Below are 19,273 nucleotides of genomic sequence, written 5' to 3'. Positions count from 1 at the left end.
TTATCTTCACAAAATATTAATTTGTTTAAATTATTTATTACATTTTTAATAATTTTAGTTTGATTTTTAAGATATGTGTTAATAAATAAAATAAAGTTTGAAAAATATTCTTTTAAGAGTAATTTAATTTTTTTATTTTGAAGTAAAATATTTTTATCAATTTTTTAAATATATTTTTTTAATTTTTTCAAAATTAATAGAAAATTATAATTTTTGAAATTAACTTTTTTTTGATAAAAGGGGCAAAATTTATTGTTGGTCAAAATTCAAAGGGTAAAAATATCAATTTTTAACGCTTAAAGTAACAATAAAAAGGACATGGTCATGTAACTGTTATATTTTAAGGAGAATTTTCAACAAATCGTATATTTTAGGGGCAAGAACATGTAGTGTTAAAATTTCAGGGTTTAAACATACTAATTATTCTTTAAAAATCTAATACATATAATAAAAATATATTTCAAAACTTAATAAATCAAATTTATATATATATATTCTATTCTTATATATGATTTATTTTTGTTTTGTACATACAATTTAAATTAAAATTAAACCTTTGTTTATATATGTTGCTCCAAAATTCGCCCAAAATACGTGGACCAGTCGAGAGGGGACACGTGGATCAGATAACTTAGAAAGATTTGCTAAGTCTTTTTATGCCACCAGGAAGCGCTATTAGCATGGGTCCCGGAGGAGACACCCGGAGTACAAGGTATTTCAGGAAGCTAGTATAGCATGAAGGCTCTCCGGGATGTGTCAGGTCTCTCCCGAGAAATCAAGTCGCATTTAATGCTGCATGGGAGGAAGCGTGTTGGGACTGTAACACGCAATAAAGTCTGACGGCACAACCCCCGAACAGCAGCGCTACAGTAATGATCATTTAAGTCTAGCGACGGCTACTCTGCGAAGAGTCACGTCAATCACAAGACAAAAAGGACATTCTCCATAAAAACCCTACAGCACCTAGGGATTTGACCATGCATCACCCATGGTATATTCATCGGAAATGCCCAACTTTATGGATACTTACAGACACATGTGTAAGAACAATTCTAGGGAAACCCCACCAAAACACTATAAATACCCCCTCAAAGCTCATTTAATGGGGTCGAGAATCTTGGTTGCAAAAGAGCAAGAAGAGAACAAACTCACCAAGAACATTCTCTGTATTTAAGAGAAAAACATTCTCTCAAGTGTAGAATCTGTATTAAATACATCCATTAATAGCAGTGGCTCGTGGACTAAGGCTCATTAACGCCCCAACCACGTAAAAAGTCCTCATCTCACTTTCTTACAGCTCCTTATTATAATTATATTTTAATAGTTGCCGAAAACCTCGGTCAACATTTTGGTGCTTTCATTGAGAGCTGAGGAAAGCTGCTTCATAACAAGCATTTAACTTCACGACAATGGTGGAGACAAGAGCTACACGTCATCCTCGCCCTCTAGAAGACGCTCAAGACCCTAATGAGGAAGATGTAGCCTCAAGGGCAGCAGAGGAGTCCGAGGAAGAAGAAGAAGAAATAGTTCCCGATGAAAACTACGAGGAACACCTCGACGAGTATGCCTACGACGGAGGAAGCTACTCGGAGCTGGTGCTCCTTAGACAAAAAGCTATCGATCATGAAGCTGAGATCGAAGCTCAGAAAGCGCAAAATCAAAAAATGCAGGAAGTGATGCTAGCCATGCAGAAAGCCATGGAGGCAGCTGGTATTCACGTGCATCCCAAGGCGATGGCCGCTGGACTCGACGAGGAGCCAGCAACGTCTTCGCCTAATTCCTAGCAGCAAAGGCCTAGGGAACCTAGCCCTATAAGGCACCCTGCTGAGGAAAACCAAACAAAAAACCCTACTTCTTCCCCTGGTCGAAAGAAAAAGGTGCAGGATCCGCGAAAGGTCCGCTCGGATTTCCCTAAAGGGAAAGGTCGCGGAAGGGGCAAGCCCCAAAGAGGGAGTCTTGGCCCTCGGGATCGAGGGGACCGAAAAGCGTTTCCGTGCACCAGAACCGAGGGGTAGAGGAAGAAGAGGACAGAGATGTCCACCCATTGATCTGAGAAATCAAATCAATGGGAATCAAGGTGACCTCCGGGATCACCTTGACCAAAAAAGATACGAGCCCGTAGTCTCCTTGCATCGTAAACGAAGGGATTATGGCAGAACTTGCCATACTTCGAAAAGATATTGCCCGAGTCTCCCGGAGGCAGAAGGGAGACGACTCCGACTCGGACAGTGAGGATCGGGAGCCTTGCGCCAAACATATCTTGGAGGCGGAGCTCCCTAAAAACTTCAAGATGCCCGAAATGGCGGCATATACTGGGAACTCCGACCCCAGTGATCACTTGTCACGATTCAACCGAGTCATGACAGTCATGCGGGTCAGCAATGACGCCAAATGCCTATGCTTCCCCCTCACTCTGAGCGGATCGGCAGAGGAATGGTTCAAGAAATTGGAACCAGGATCGGTGGGTTGTTGGAACAAACTCCAAACCAACTTCCGGAGACAATTTGTCGCTGCCAGGAAGGTCAACTTGGAGGTTAGTGCCTTGACCAACATCAAGCAACTGCCCACCGAGACCTTGAAGAATTACATCAAGAGGTTCCGAGAGGAAGCCTCGAAGACCAAGAAGGTCGACGACGGACAACAGCTTGCGCTTCTCCAAGCAGGAATCCGCACTGGGACTCCCTTCTGGAACGAATTACAGCAAGAAGGCGCTGCTAGCCTTCAGGACTTCCAGAAGCGAGTCCAAAAATATATTAACCTCGAAGAAGCCCAGATCGTGGCTTACGGAGACTATTATCCCACCGGGATAGCGGGATACATGCCAGGAGTATCGCCCGGCACCGTCCCGACCGCGACCCTTCCGGTAAGTGGCATACGGTTCTGCGCTACTCCGGATACGCCGGGGCCAAGCTTTGGCCCCGCATCTTCCCATTACGGCAACCCGTCCGGGTGAATGGACGGACCCCTTCACGGGCTGCCCCGACCGCTAGCTTAACGTGCCCTACCTGGGGGTCGAGGAGCAAAAGGTCCTCCAAGGGCAGCACCCGCACGGGAGAGAAGCGCCAAAAGAAGGGGTACACACCCCAATACACCCAAGACACAGAGCTCACGGACTCTCAGGAACGTGTATATTTTGCCACAAGGCAGAATACGCACTACCGGAGACCACAGCCATTGTACAAAGACAGCTCCCGGAGAGATCCGAGTAAAAGGTGCGAGTACCACAACGACATTGGTCATAGCACCAATGAGTGTAAAAATCTCAAAGACGAGATTGAAAATTTGATCCGTTTGGGCCACCTCTATGAGTGGATCAAAAATAGGTTGCCCCACCTTAATCCGGGGCAGGTGGCAGGGGGTATGCCTTCGGGAACACCAGGGGGTACAGCAGGAGTATTGCCTCCTACCGCTCCCGCAGTGACACCCAGCATATACCCGGACTACCGCCCCGACCTAATGGACGGGTAGCCATGATCTCCGGAGGTCCCCATATCGGAGGAAACACTCGCAAGGAGCGAAAGAGATATGCCGAGGCCGCAAGACACAGTGAGGTGTGGGAGGTCACTCAACTCCCGGCTCAAAGGCCTCGGCTAATGGACCAACCCATAACGTTCACGGAAGAAGACGCCAAGACGGTGCGTTTTCCTCACCACGACCCGCTGGTCATAGAGACCCCCATCGCAAATAAAGTGGTGGCTAGGGTCCTGATTGACAATGGGAGTTCCGTGAACTTGCTCTTCAAAGAAGCCTTCACTGCGATAGGGTTGACCGACCGGGACCTCTCTCCTAGTGGATCGCAGCTCACAGGGTTTAACGGGACAACGCTAATCCCGATGGGAAAAGTCAGGCTCCCAGTTACCCTGTGCCCGGATACCCCCCAAAGCACATTCAAGTATTGCACCTTCGTGGTGGTAGACTGTCCAACAGCCTACAACGCAATCTTAGGCCGACCGGCCCTCGTCGACTTTGGTGCAATTACTTCAATCCGACACCTATGCCTAAAATTCCCTACCCAGGAAGCCAGAGTCGGAACGGTGAGGGGAAATCAAGGAGAGGCCAGGCAATGTTACAATGTTGCCACCCACTTGCCAGTACTTATGGTCCGGGGGCCCCCTGAGATAGAGAAGGCTGAAGAGGACGAGTTGGATCCTCGCATAGGGTCCGAAAGGGTCGTAGAACAATGGAGGACGTCGAAGAAATACCAGTGTGCGACGACGACTCCACTAAAGTACTCCGGATAGGGAAAAGCCTGGATCCGGAGGAAAAAGATAAAATAATAAAAACACTGAAGGGCGCCATCGACATTTTCGCATGGCGCCAAGAGGACATGACCGGCATCAGCCCTCATGTCATCACCCATGTACTCAACGTCAACCCGGACATGCCCCCTGTACAGCAAAAGAGACGCCCGCTCGACTCGGTGAAAGCCGAGGCCTTAGAGAAAGAGGTGGACAAACTTTTGTCCAATAGCATGATCCGCGACGTATACTATCCGGAATGGCTGGCCAATCCGGTCCTGGTGCCCAAGCCGAACGAGACTTGGCGGGTTTGTATAGATTTCACAGATCTAAACAAAGCCTGCCCAAAGGACTGCTTTCCGCTGCCCAGGATCGACCAGATGGTAGACGCCACGTCCGGATTTAAGCTGCTGTCTTTCATGGATGCTTATGCTGGGTACAACCAAATAAAAATGCATACGGCAGACCAGGAGTGCACTAGCTTCAGGACCGACAAGGGGGTATACTGTTACCTAGTCATGCCTTTCGGACTGAAAAACGCTGGAGCAACCTATCAAAGAATGGTTAACCGGATGTTTAAAAGCCTCCTGGGACGAAACATGGAGGTATATGTAGACGACATGCTCGTCAAATCCAAAGCATGCAACAGCCATGCAAACGACTTAGAGGAATGTTTCGAAGTCGTCCGGAGATACGGCATGAAGCTCAATCCGAAAAAATGCACCTTCGGGGTCAAGTCGGGAAAATTCCTGGGCTTCATAGTCAGCCAAAGGGGGATCGAGGCGAACCCGGAAAAAATCCAAGCTCTCCTGGACATGCCATCCCCCAAGAAACATAAGGACGTGCAGAGTTTGACCGGAAAGGTAGCCGCACTAAGCCGCTTTATCTCACGGTCCACGGACAAGTGCATACCCTTCTTCAACATACTGAAGAAATGCCAAAAGTTCGAATGGACAGATGAATGCGAGGAGCCACCCATCCCCACTTGGAGAGTATTTGTGGATGGAGCTTCTAATGAGAACGGTTCAGGAGCCGGAGTGGCTATGATATCACCTACTGGATTGCGGCTCCAGGCAGCACTCCGATTCAACTTCACAGCTTCGAATAATGAAGCCGAATATGAGGCCCTGATAGCAGGGCTAAAATTGGCTAAAGCTGTAGGAGCCAAGAGGGTGGAAGTCTACAACGATTCTCAGCTGGTCGTAAACCAAGTTTCCGGAGAATACCAAACTCGCGGCGAAAGGATGGCCGCGTACGTAACAATAGTCCGAGAACTACTCCACGAATTCACGGACTATAAAATAGAAAGAATCCCCCGAGAAAAGAACGCTCACGCGGACTGTCTGGCTAAGTTAGCCTCGGACAGCGAAATCGAAGAGCTGGGGGTAGTACCAGTGGAACGCTTGGCAGAGCCAAGCATCAAAATAAAAGAGACCACACAAACGGTTGGGCAAGAACCCAGCTGGATGGTCCCCATCATAAAGTACATAACCACAGGTGAGTTGCCCCAAGAGAGGGCACTGTCTCGAAAGATTCAGTATCAGGCTCATCGTTATGTAATGATGGATCAAATTCTCTACCGGAGAGGACTCAGCATGCCTTATTTAAGGTGTGTATCGGACCCTGAAGCTAGACAAATAATGCTGGAGGTCCATGAAGGGTTCTGTGGAGATCATACGGGAGGACCCAGCCTCTCAAAGAAAATATTGAGGCAGGGGTACTTCTGGCCAACAATGAAAAAAGATTGTATAGACTATGTCCAAAAGTGTGACTCGTGCCAAAGGTACGCGAACATACCGAGAGCTCCTCCAAATGAGATCACTTTGATGACCAGCCCCTGGCCCTTCGCGGTCTGGGGAATAGATCTCATCGGGTCTCTACCTACGGGAAAAGGAGGGGTAAAGTATGCAATAGTAGCAGTGGACTACTTCACCAAGTGGACGTAGGCCGAGCCTATGAAGACAATAGCGCTAAGAAGGCGTTGGACTTTGTTATCAAAAACATAGTGTGTCGATACGGCTTGCCTCACAAGATAGTCTCAGACAATGGAAAGCAATTTGATTGCGAGGAATTTACTGACTTTTGCAACCAACACGGAGTGGTAAAAAGCTTCTCCGCGGTAGCCCGGCCTCAAACAAACGGCCAGGCGGAAGCAGTCAATAAAATCCTAAAGGTCACCTTGAAAAAGAAGCCGCCGTCCGTAAAAATAACCGGCCCGAAGAATTGCCAAGGGTGTTGTGGGCCTACGGACGACCCCCGTAACCACAACCTGGTCACTCGCCGTTCTCAATGGCGTACGGTTGTGAAGCAATGGTCCCGGTGGAAACATTATTCCCATCCCACAGGAGGACGACTTATGATCCGGCCACCAATCAGGCCCTGCTCCAAGAGGCTCTGGATCAAGTCGAAGAACTCCGGGATGAGTCCCAAATACGGATGGCTGCTTATCAAAAGAAGGTGACCAAGTATTTTAACTCCAAGGTTAAAAATAGAAAATTCGCTATTGGGGATATGGTCCTAAGAACGGTTTTCCCAGCCACCCAAGAACCCGGAGTGGGGGTACTTGGACCAAATTGGGAAGGACCATATGAAATCGAGGACGAAATCGGTTCTGGCACTTACAAACTGAAAAGAATGGACGGAACTACTGTCCCAAGAGCCTGGAACGCCGATCACCTCAGAAAATATTACCAGTAGCGAATTAAACTTAGATTTTGTTCAAAGGGTTTGTACCGTCCAAATGTATGCCTCCTCTATATTAAATAAAACTGAGTGCCTTAAAAACAAAGTTTCTATGCCACTCAGGGGGGTACTAGGGTATACCGCACGGACAAACAAAAACAAACTAAGTAAAATATCCTGACCCAAAGGGCAGGTCAATCTAAGTAAAATATCCTGACCCAAAGGGCAGGTCAATCTAAGTAAAATATCCTGACCCAAAGGGCAGGTCAAAAAATATGCGCAAAAATAAAGAGCGTAAGTATAAAAACCCTGAGCCAAAGGACAGGTTAAAATACCTAAGTGTGACAAATAAAGATCGCATATATATATAAAAAAAAAAAATATATCCTAGCCCGAAGGGTAGGTCATACACATGTAAATGGCCCGGGGACAGGCCTTAAAATATAATTGTCTCCCCTTCAAATAAAAGTTGCCGCCTATATGTAAATTGTTCTAAGGCAGCAGCAAATATGTACAAACAAAAAAAAAGTTATAAGAAGAACGGGTAGAATCTGGGTCAATAATACGGCAGCTCAGTCAGCCCGCGGTGGAAGACGAGGTCCAATCCGTGCCTCAAGCGCAGCATCAAGCTTCTTCTTCTTTTCCCGAAATTTGGCAATCATGTCCTCGGGTTTGGGATAAAAAGTAAGCTTGATACTCTGATCATTGGTGGCCCAAGCCATGTAGACACCATCATCAAAGCGCTTCGGGCACCGGGCGCAGGAGACAGGAGAAAGGAGCTCGGCCCTCTTGGCCTTCCTGGTAGACTGATCTTTGTAATCCCTAAGCTCCTTCAACTCCGCAGCTAGAGCGGCCTTGGATTCGATATCCGACTGGTGAGTCTCCTCTAGAGACCTCACCTTGGCGGCCATTTCATCCAAAGCTTCCCTGGCCTCCCGGAGATCTCGCCTGGCCTTTTCGACAGCCTCGGTTTGAGCCCTTAGTTCCTCCTGATGCTGGGCCTCCATCCTGTCTCTCCGCTGGGCCTCGTCCCGGATCATGGCCTCCGCCTGAGCCTCCCTCCGGTGGGCCTCCTCTTCCTTGGCCTTGGCCGCTGCCTCCTGGCGCTCGGCAGCCTCCTGGTAGATCTGCCTCTCCGCTGTGAGGTCTTGGAGGACCTTCCTGACGTCGTTCATGTCCCCAAAGTCGGACAGAGCGAAGCCATGGTTTATGATGTTCCTGGAGAGGCGACCAGCCTCAGCAGCAAGCTGAACCATAACGAGATATAAGGAAAAATTTCTCAAAGGAAGAAAACAAAATACAAACAACAAAAAGGAAACGCAAAAAATTGCAAAGTACTTACCACTGTGAGAGAATGGCTGAGGTCCTGGACCTGGAAGATAGAGTTCAGGGAAGCACAAGTGGCAAACCGCTTGGGCGCGCAGCGTGTAAGCTGAGAAGCGAACTCACCGGTCATCTCCGCGGCAAAGGGAGCCAAAGTGGGCCCTAGGAGGGGACGGAACCAGTCCGTTAAGGGGTCCAGATTGAGGTTCCACGGATCATGATAGTCCGGGTGGTTGATGCTCGCCTCAACCTCAGCTCGCAGAATCCTCCTAAGGGCCTCCACCTCGGCATACCCCCGGGAGTACTCGTCCATAGCATAGTTGTGTTTGGCTATGCGAAGCTCTTGCCTCACCTCATCCCCCGGAATCGGGGTAAGATCAATGTGGGGAGGAGCAGGATTTTCCTCCATCGGGGAAACCCCGCCGTCTAGGCCATGAGCAGGAGTGTCGGCCCTCCGAGGCCTCTTCGGCTCGTCCTGGGCAATCATCTTGCCCTTACGCTTGCGAATCAGAGCCACTTCAGGCTCCTCCTCGTCCTCCTCTGCTACCACTGGAGGGGCTTGAGGCTCTCCAGCACCCTCAGCGGCTTCCTCCGAGAAGTCCCACCCTTTCCCTTGGCCTTCTCCCGGAAGCACCTCCTCGTCATCCACTAAGTCAATGGTTTCGGGGGGAGCGCCGGAAGGAACCTTCAAGGAAGGAGCCGGGGGAGAGGGGGTGAAAGCCGGAGGAGCCACGGGAGTATGAACCCCGGCAAGCTGCTCCAGGATGGCATCCATGGAGGTACCTGTTCCAATAAAATAAGCAAGTGTTAGAAGTTCGTGAGGAACCGCTTATAAAAGATGCAGCAAATAAGCTACTCCTACCCGAACTTCCTAATTTGGCCCTAGCAAAGTCCCGAACTTTAATGCTGGCAGCATCATCTCCAAGATAACTGTCCGAAGGCCGAAACCAGCTGGACGCTATGTAAGCCGACGGACCTAAGGGAATAGGTTCCGGAGGGCCGGAGCCCATCCGGGACCGACCTAGGTAATCTCCTAAGTTCGTAAAATAAAATTCCTTCAAATGATCCCCCCACCGGGTCGACGGCATCTTAAACCTACGGAGACGCTCGTCGAACCCTATGGGCCTATGACTGGTATATTCATCAACGGAAGGAACATAGCGAATTATCAAGGGAGACTTACCACCGGCACCAGAAGTGCTAGCACCGGGAGCACCCGAGTTTGGTTCGGGCCGAAGGCCGAGGCCGGGAAGTCGATTCTCGAAGAATCTTCAAGACGAAGGGGCGTCCGGCGCGAAGGACCCCCAATCTCTTCTTGAAGTATCTTGTCAAAAAATTTAGCCTTGGACTTCCCGCCAATGGCTTGGCTCCTTCGCACCACGGACTCCCCACGCGAAGCCCTCTCCCGAGAGGCACTGGGCCTTAGAATACGCCTTCTCCCGGGCCTTCGGTAGAGATAATCTTGGTACTTCTTCTCTGCCGTAGCAATGAGCTCATCCCGGAAAGCCTTCTCCGCAACCGGTGCCCTCACATTGGGGCAGATGACCCGTGAGAGGTTGGAGTCATCCACGGATTGATGAGAAAGGATAAGTTTGGCCTTCCTACAATTCTCCGTGGTGACCAGGCCCCGACATCAAGATCGGCATGGTCGTAGGAGGCGAAGGCTTGGGCCCTTCGAAGGAAAGCCTGAGTGGGAAGCGTCCGCTGGTAAGGTGGGATCCGCACCCACTCCGTGAGAAGCTCCGGGTGGTCCACGGCCACGAACCGGACGAGAAGAAAAAGCGGTGGCGGTACTCCTTAACATGAGTACGCCTATTATATGGAACCATCCTCTCGTTAGCGGGGGTGGATCCGGAACCCATAAAAACCATCCTTAAGTTTGTCCCCTTTCTTGGGGACGGATACAAGTTCATAAAAATATAAAATTTCCGCCGGCCGGGAGACCCCCAGCCACGGGCGGTGTAAAAAATGAATAAGCCTGAGAGCAGGCGGTAAGCTTGAGGAATAAGTTGGTATGGCGCAAGGCCGACAAATACAAGAAAATTCACAAAGTAATCTTGGAGCGGGAGCATGGCACCGCCCATCAAATGGGTCTGACTCCAAGCCCCGAAGCCGTCATAGTTGTGATTAGGCGTCTCCGAGTCACGAGGAGGCCGGTGGAAGGTCCCTGAGGTAGAGGGTTTGATCCCAGCCACATTAATAATGTTCTCCAGCTGGTGAGGACAAGTCAGGGTCGACCGAAGCTCGGCCGCTTCCCAGCCAGTTGCACGGGACTTGTACCCCTCCTGGGCGACGGGTCCCAAAGAAACCTCCTCCAGCGTGGCCATACTTTTCCCTTTCTTCTTAGAAGATTTTGAGCCAGAAGCAGACATTTTGTGTTCTGAGAAAAACAAAAGGGAAAAAGAAAAGCCCAGCAGTTAGGTACCATACCAAACCCTAAATCAAGAAAAAGGGAGTGGGGGTCCCCTAACCGCTGGAAAGAGGCCCCCTCCGGACACGTGTCACCTGGGAAACTCTGGAGAGAATCCCTCAACAAGTGTCGGGTGCAATGAAATCGCAGAAAGTGGTTTCGCAAAAAAAAAAAGAGAAAAGCCATCTTATGCCCTAAGCAACTGTTAAAAGAAGAACACATGGCCTTCTCCAAACAGAACTGTATAACTACAACAGGGGCATGATAAATGGCGATTCTACAACTAATGCAGTAAACATAAAACAGAACTCGAAGAACTTAAACACTCACACACCCAGAAGCCTCTAAGTGCGAACCCAGAAAACAAACGAAGTAAATATAAGCATGTTATTATCTAAGGATGCAAGAAACTTACAGTCGATTGTTGAACTGGGGGTACTGAATGTGGTTGAGTGAGAGTTGAGAAGCACTGGCAAAATCGAACACTGGAAAATTAAATGAAGTGTCTGAGTATTAAGACAGTTCGTGCTACTTTGAGGAATTTTCTCTCTAGGAAATTCGAGCAGAAATGGCAAGGAATGGAAAGTAACCGAAATGAAGGAAAGGTGGTGGCTTTTATAGACAAAAGTGCATGAGGAACAGGCGTCTTCACCTACCAATCGCACGGTGGGGGAAACGCACGATTCGAATCCCCAAAGATCAACGGACCAGATCAATCTACCATTAAGGCGGTGGAAACGTTTGAGTATCCGTCTGACACCATCAATGCGCCGCATCAATCATGGGGCGTGAAACGAATCGACCTCTGCAAAAGCGAATCGCTGCATTTAATGCCATTATCAGACACACCTCCACGCGCCCCCAAGTCGTACCAGAAGACCGAGGAGGCGGCTGGAAACATTCCTGCAAAAAGCATATCGCTGCATTAAATGACATCATTTAATTTGCCCCCACACGCTCGAGGCTCGAGCTAGGGAAACGAGGGGTCAACCGGAGGCATTTGAACAAGCCTTGGTTTATTTTTACTAAGTAAACAAGGCTTGGGGGGTAAATGTTGCTCCAAAATTCGCCCAAAATACGTGGACCAGTCGAGAGGGGACACGTGGATCAGATAACTTAGAAAGATTTGCTAAGTCTTTTTATGCCACCAGGAAGTGCTATTAGCATGGGTCCCGGAGGAGACACCCGGAGTACAAGGTATTTCAGGAAGCTAGTATAGCATGAAGGCTCTCCGGGATGTGTCAGGTCTCTCCCGAGAAATCAAGTCGCATTTAATGCTGCATGGGAGGAAGCGTGTTGGGACTGTAACACGCAATAAAGTCTGACGGCACAACCCCCGAACAGCAGCGCTACAGTAATGATCATTTAAGTCTAGCGACGGCTACTCTGCGAAGAGTCACGTCAATCACAAGACAAAAAGGACATTCTCCATAAAAACCCTACAGCACCTAGGGATTTGACCATGCATCACCCATGGTATATTCATCGGAAATGCCCAACTTTATGGATACTTACAGACACATGTGTAAGAACAATTCTAGGGATTACCCCACCAAAACACTATAAATACCCCCTCAAAGCTCATTTAATGGGGTCGAGAATCTTGGTTGCAAAAGAGCAAGAAGAGAACAAACTCACCAAGAACATTCTCTGTATTTAAGAGAAAAACATTCTCTCAAGTGTAGAATCTGTATTAAATACATCCATTAATAGCAGTGGCTCGTGGACTAAGGCTCATTAACGCCCCAACCACGTAAAAAGTCCTCATCTCACTTTCTTACAGCTCCTTATTATAATTATATTTTAATAGTTGCCGAAAACCTCGGTCAACAATATACAATTTTTTTTTCCTCTGAATTTATTATTTTTTATTTTATGTATTTTTATTTGTTGTTGCATATATAAAATAATAATAGTTTATTTTATTTTGTTGTTAGTCATATGAAAAAATATATCTTTTTTAATAAATATTAACTAATTTAATATTAAAAAATAACCAATCCAGAATAATCGATCCAATCTGTATTTTTGTAAATTGGATATTTGAATTATTCTGCGAATTGAATCGGATCTAAAATATGAAATCTGCACTTAGTATAAATCGAATGTATTGTGATCAAAATAATACTAGTTAGATTGGACAAATATTAGCATATTAAGGAAGCTAGCTTATTTTAGTTAGAAAAGATGTCTTATCAGTATGATATGTGGTATTATTATATTGGTACTGCTGATACCCTTTAACCATATTTTTTTTAATTAAAAACAACATAATTGATTATTGAGGAAATACTATTTAAGAGATTGTATTTTGTAAAAGTTATTAATTGGACCCTCTATTTTGTTAAATAACAAAATGGACCCTATATTTTCTAAAATAGTAAAAATAAGACCTGAGCTCAATTTTCAATAATTTATTTTTTTAATATAACCAACAATTTCTAACATGAACAGATACTAAAAATGTAACTAGTTTTGTCATAACATTTCTAGATCAGATTATTTATTGAATTTTATTTTGACAAAAAATCAGTTCATGACCCTAGTTGTACAATTTTAAAAAATACAAGGTCCATTATGTCATTTAATAAACAGAAAGTCTAAATAGTAACTTTTACAAAACGCATGGTCCAAAATAGTATTTACTCTTAATTATTCGTCATATCTTTATAAATAAGGGGATTAGTTCATAATTCTCTTATAATATTTAGAAAAAAAATTGTGTTTATGATGACAAGCGTAATTTTATATCAAATTTTATATATTTAAATTAAAATTAATATTAGTGTGATTACTATTGAATAATTATCTTTTTTACCCCCTGTACTTATGACACTATACTATTATGCCCCTTAATCTATTCAGCTTGTTACAAATAGTCCTTGTATAATTTTATATGCATACATTTAGTCCTTCTGTTTATTTTGTTTAAAAATACTATTTGTATTGATGATGTGGTATTATAACAAAGGATAGAGTAGTAATTTCATCTCTTTTTAGAGGGAAAATTGACTATGAGGTGGCATAATAACTGACAATGAAAGATGATTAAAAAATGATTTCATAACCTTTTAAAAAAAATTTAATAAAAATAATTTTATTAAAATAATTCCAATCGTTTTTTAGCAGTTCAAATTAGAAAAAGGTGTAAAATTAGGATTCTACAGTATTTGAAGAGATGGATATCACTAGAAAGAACATGGGATTTTTGGAAAATTAAGGTAATGATATTCTATTTTTTGGGATGTTATTTTTTATTTTTTTTTCCTGTGATTGTAATTTTTATGACTTGTAATTTATTTTCCTAATGGTATATAATTTTTCAACTACTATCTATGCATAATGCCACATTATTAATTTAACAGTCAACTTTAGTCAATTTTAACAGAATTAGATAGAAGGATTATACTATTCCAACTGATATATTTTAGGGGGTATTTTTAACTATACTTATAAATTAAGGGGCATCATAGTATAGTGTCATAAGTACAGGGACTAAAAAAATTAATTATTCATTACTATTTAATAACATCAATATTGTTGTTGTGTATAAGAGGAAGAATTGTGTGAAAGAATATTTTGGTTTCTTAATGAAACAAAACAGCTTTGGATGACTTTGGGGAAGTTCATTATATGTTAAGAAATCAAAGAAACCTTCAAAACAAATTTCAGTGGACAATTGACATGCTTATCATTATCATCTGTTAGATCTATAATAATATGCGTTTTGAAGAAAAAAAAAATGCAACTTCTGTTTTCTTTTTCTTTTTTCAATTTTTTTTATCACTTATTTTCTAATCATATACCCTTTATAAAATTTAAATTAACTAATACCAATTTTAATTTGGTATAAAATTATCTTTTTATATAAAAAAAATTAAAAAATAATATTTTTTTGGAAAATTTTACAATACACCCCTTTAAAATAAGTGTATTGATGCAACTTCTAACTTTTTCGGTATCTATAAAAAAATTTTGGTCTAAATTTTTTCATAGTGGTGTACGTTATTGTTATTTAAGACATCCTGCAAAATTTTAAGAAATTCAGAAAAATTTAACACGTCGAAAGCAGTGTTCAAAGAATCTATTGCACGCGTGACTTTTTTATTTCATACGCGTGTAAAATAGACGGTTTAAACATTAATTTCTATATTGTAAATTATTCCGAATTTCTCAAAATTTTATAGGATGCCTTAAATAACTATAACGTACACGATTATGAAAAAATTTAGACTAAAAAATTCTTATAGATACTGAATAGTTAGGGGTTGCATCAGTACACCTATTTTAATAGGGTGTATTGTAAAAGCACCCTATCTTTTTACACCCATAATTTGTTAATATAATTTTTTGTAAAAGAATAATACATCTCCATATTTTAAAAGAAAAATAAATGAATTAAACACAAAAAGTTTTTTGTGGCTAAACCCTCATAATTGTCATTTTACTTACATTTAACTATCTAAATTCAAATTTTGGTGGCTAAACCTATCAAACTTTAGTTCTGCTAGTAAATTTATTTTTCCATTTATTTTCATTAGTTAAATACTAAGTTGGAATATACACGTACACTCATATATACATGGCATATTTATATTGGCCCAAATAATTTAATTATCATAAAAAAGGCTTTTAATATTTAAAATAAATAATTTTTTTTAAAAAAATCCACATATTCTTTCTCTCTCTTCTCTCACGTACTCTGACTCATCTTTTCTTATTTATTTATTTTAACTTTTTTTTTTCTATCTTCTTGTTCCCTTTATCTTCTTCATCAGTAGACATACCACCACCACCATAAGCATGAATCTATATACATAAAAATAATTAAAATTAAACGCAAATGTCATTACACATCCATATAACATGCAAAAACAAAAATTAAAAGCCAAAAAAAAAGTTTAGCAACTTTGGGAGTACCAAATCGGAGCTTTGTCGATCTCAACGTCGGTGAGATGGCAACTCTTTCTCCAAGGGCTTTTGATATATTCTATCAATTGGAGGATGTTTCCATGGAGGCCAGAAACTCAACACGACCCAAACCAATCCAAGAAAATAGCCTTAACACCGCAGATGGAAGTCGTCTTTCTTATCTCGGTGTACCACCATTAATGGTATCAAAAACAAAAAATTAATTTCTTTTAATAATGAAAAATTATTATTTTTGAATTTTAAAATAAATGTTTAAATGATATTTTTTATAAATTTTAAATAATAAAATTAAGTGTACCAATATAAATGTGCCATGTGTACAAGAGTGTACACATAACCAATTTATGTTGGCATTTAACCGTGATAAATGGACGGCACCTTAAATTTCCTAACACTTTAGTAGTTCGGAGGATTTTACCACCAAAATTTGAGCTAGTACCTATTGCTTTTTAGCATGGCCTCCCATCACTCTTTAGTGATGGTCATTGCGCGGTAAGCCACACAAGGGTAGCCACTACGTGATTCCAAAAGCAGATATTAAGCTGTAAACTTTTATTACACGTAAGACCAACTGTGTCTAAACCACTATTAACAAGATTAACTACTTAAAGTTATTCTTTCAATTCCACATGCGTACAACAGGCAGCACCCTAAGAAAAGTCTCAGGCAAGGTCTATGAGACTTGGTGAATAGCAAGTGACCAAGAGATATAAGCCTGCATGGTTACTTGGGGAGCACACACACCGTACAATGCATCAAACTAGCACAAAGAAATGCAGAGAAATTTTAACGCTTAGAATAAGCTACTAAACCTGTCTCTAAGTCGTGTAAGCATACTTTGACTTGACAAAGTAAATCCAGACTTTCACATGTCAAGGCCATAAGAAGATAGTTAGGATGATCATATGTCTGCCGTAAAAGGCTTTAAGGCTAAATAATAGTAATGTTCGAAAATAAGCAAGAACATGAGAGCCTTGAGACCGGATATGAACCGGATAGAGCTCCTATAAGGGCCACGTACCGGGCTACGACTAAGGCAGAGTTCCTTACAGGTTCTAAGCCATGTTGAGTCTTAAGTTGAACATCCGACTATAATAGACTCACCATTAAGTTTCGTACAGAGTTTCCAAGGGAACCATGTATGAGACTAAGGTTATATATGCCTACAAAACCATAATCTTGCCGAAGTCAAAAGAGGATAGAAAATTGGCTACCCACCTGGAACCAAGGCCCATGCCGGCCAAGGTTCTCAAGCTTTGAAGGGATCGGCCAGGGTCCCATGACTCAGTCAGGAACCAGCCATGGTCACCAAACTTAAACATGATCAACCTAGCTTTATAGGATAAAACCTTAGAGATGGCCAACTCCCATGATTAACCCCTAGGGCCGACCAAGTCTCAAGCAAGACCTCTCAAGCCAGCCAAGGTTAGTTTTGAATCTCAATATGTGTTTTTCTTTCAAAACTCGAATATGTGCCTCGTATTCTTTATGACTCAATGAGTCAAGAATCACAACAAAGGCTAAATTAAATCTTTTCCATCAAAAAGTCACACATTATACATTCTAAAACTGTTATAAGGATCAATATACCAAGGAGATTACAAACTAACATGAGAATAAAAAAGTTTCTCAAAGCTTGAAAAGCTTGAAACTTGTTAATGGTAGGTACAAAGAAGAGATATCTAAGAAGAGAAGATAAAACGTAGATAGAGAGAGAAGATCAAAGATCCAAAAGCATGTCATACAGAAAGCCAACACTCGGCTAGACAAGGCTGGACAACAGAAATTACTACAAATAAGATGAGAGCTAGAAAGTTCCTATCCGACCAGACGTTCGAACAGTGACTTGGGAGGAAAATGTTATCTCAAATTTTGTCCACCTAACGTGGCATGTCCACATAAGCCAAAGATAGAGTACAGGTGGAATACAGCCTTATCAGTAGCAAGACAGGGTCTCCATACAAGATATGGTAAAACCGTCAAGCAGAAACCGAAAGGAGTGAAGCGAGCCATCAAGAGGTTGTACCAACATGTATGGATAGCTAGAGTAAGCCTATAGGCAGACTAGAGTAAGCTTGTATGGCCAGCTAGGATTTGGGCACAAACTGGCTGGCCAAAAGGTGACTTCTGGACCAAGAGAGCTTCCATTCGACCAAGGGAACTTGGCCTCTACAAGGAAACAATGTACAAATATGTCCTCCACTTGCAAAAGGGTGGCCTTCTCTTGGTAAAGCTATAGTGACCGACAAAATCCTAGCAGACACATGACCTGCAAGGTCTTGGCAGGAGCATGGCCGACCAGACCTCCTCTGCAGGTACATGGGTGACCAGACCTCCTCTACATGTGTATGGGCAGCCAGGATTAATCTAGCAGGACTCTATGTACAGAAAGATACCTACGAATCGGGCCCTTAACATCCCAACAAATTGATAGAAAATATCTACTTTCAAGGGGCAATTTAATTTTTTCGTATTTAATCAATTTAATATATAAATATCTAAAGGTTTCAGTTGTAAATTAGGGTTTAGGCTTTGCTACATAAAGGCCTTAACTCCAACCTAGAAAACCTATGTCACTAAGCCTAATTCTAGCCTCCAAACCACTCTAAGTCTGAAACCCTAATCTCTATTCTCTCTCTCTCTCTCTCTCTCTCTCTCTCTCTCTCTCTCTCTCTCTCTCTCTCTCTCTCTCTCTCTCTCTCTCTCTCTCTCTCTCTCTCTCTCTCTCTCTCTCTCTCAGAGAGATCTGTCAACTTGATCCATGTTTAGTTATCTGAATAGTATTATCTCTAGGTATCAATACAACCAAAAAAAGAGTAGGTCGTTATCCACTATCTAAGGGGACCAAATCTCTATAAAAATGATTGTCTCATTTACTTTATTGTTTTTGTTATGTAACACGTGACAAATATCAAATTTATACGACCCCGCTGTCGATTGATTATTTTTTGAGGTTAACAATATCAATGAAAAAATAAGAGTTGGAAATAGCATACAAATAAGAGTTGCATATATGTTATACCCGTACACATATCAGTATCGTGCTAGTTACTAAAAAGCTAAAAAAAGTCAAAAGATTAATGAAAACATGATATGTGCCCATAATCAGTTCGAAGAAAGAAAATTAGAAGGGATATTGGCGGCTAAACCACCTAAACTTTACGGTTTGTAACACTTAACCACAAAAACCAAATTTTTGGTGGCTAAACTACCTAAACCCTGGTTCCGTTTTGCTCTGCACACCTCCGTCCAAAATGTTGGAAATTATTTTATCAGGATCTTAGATCTACTCACAAGTATGTTGTTTAACACCCTAAATATGAACTTTCTAAAACGATAAATTAAACACATATAAAGTTAAGAAAACCTTACATTGATGCAGCGGAATTAATGTCTCCTTCCACTCAGATCTCTAACCCTTGTATCCTTTCTGTTGCAGAGTATTATCAAGATCTGAGCCCGAATGTCCTTCTTCTTTAAGTTTGATCCTTCACAGTCTTCCAATCTATGATTGAGTTACTGCTTGCTGTGTGTGGGCACTCACTCTTTCACTAGGGTCGAAATTTATGAAGAAGAAAAGAGAAGAGGGATTTCGGCCAAGTATAGAAAATAAGGAAGGCTCAGTTTTTCTGAAGAGAGAAATTTCTGTCAGATGATGTTATTCAAAGTTGTATTTTTGACTGAGCCA

This window comes from Cannabis sativa, chromosome 7, assembly GCF_029168945.1.
Source record: "Cannabis sativa cultivar Pink pepper isolate KNU-18-1 chromosome 7, ASM2916894v1, whole genome shotgun sequence".
In the NCBI taxonomy this organism is placed as follows: Eukaryota; Viridiplantae; Streptophyta; class Magnoliopsida; order Rosales; family Cannabaceae; genus Cannabis; species Cannabis sativa.
This window is presented reverse-complemented; position numbering follows the sequence as displayed.